Source organism: Gavialis gangeticus, unplaced genomic scaffold (assembly GCF_001723915.1).
Source record: "Gavialis gangeticus isolate Ggan-Ray unplaced genomic scaffold, GavGan_comp1, whole genome shotgun sequence".
Lineage (NCBI taxonomy): Eukaryota > Metazoa > Chordata > Crocodylia > Gavialidae > Gavialis > Gavialis gangeticus.
Genome location: NW_017729014.1, coordinates 10519819 through 10520062, shown reverse-complemented (window position 1 = coordinate 10520062; position 244 = coordinate 10519819).

Below are 244 nucleotides of genomic sequence, written 5' to 3'. Positions count from 1 at the left end.
ATCCACTTTCCTCTCTTTCTTGAAGATCGGCACCATATTGGCCTTCTTCCAGTCTTCGGGCACTTCACCAGAGCGCCAGGAGTTTTCGAAGATCCATGCCCGGGGCTGCGCTACGATGCTCGCCAGCTCCTGGAGTACCCTGGGGTGTAGATTGTCAGGGCCGGCTGACTTGAAGGTATCCAGCCTCTCATTGTGTTCCTTCATGAAGTCAGCATTGATGGAGGGCAGGGAATCTCCCTCACCC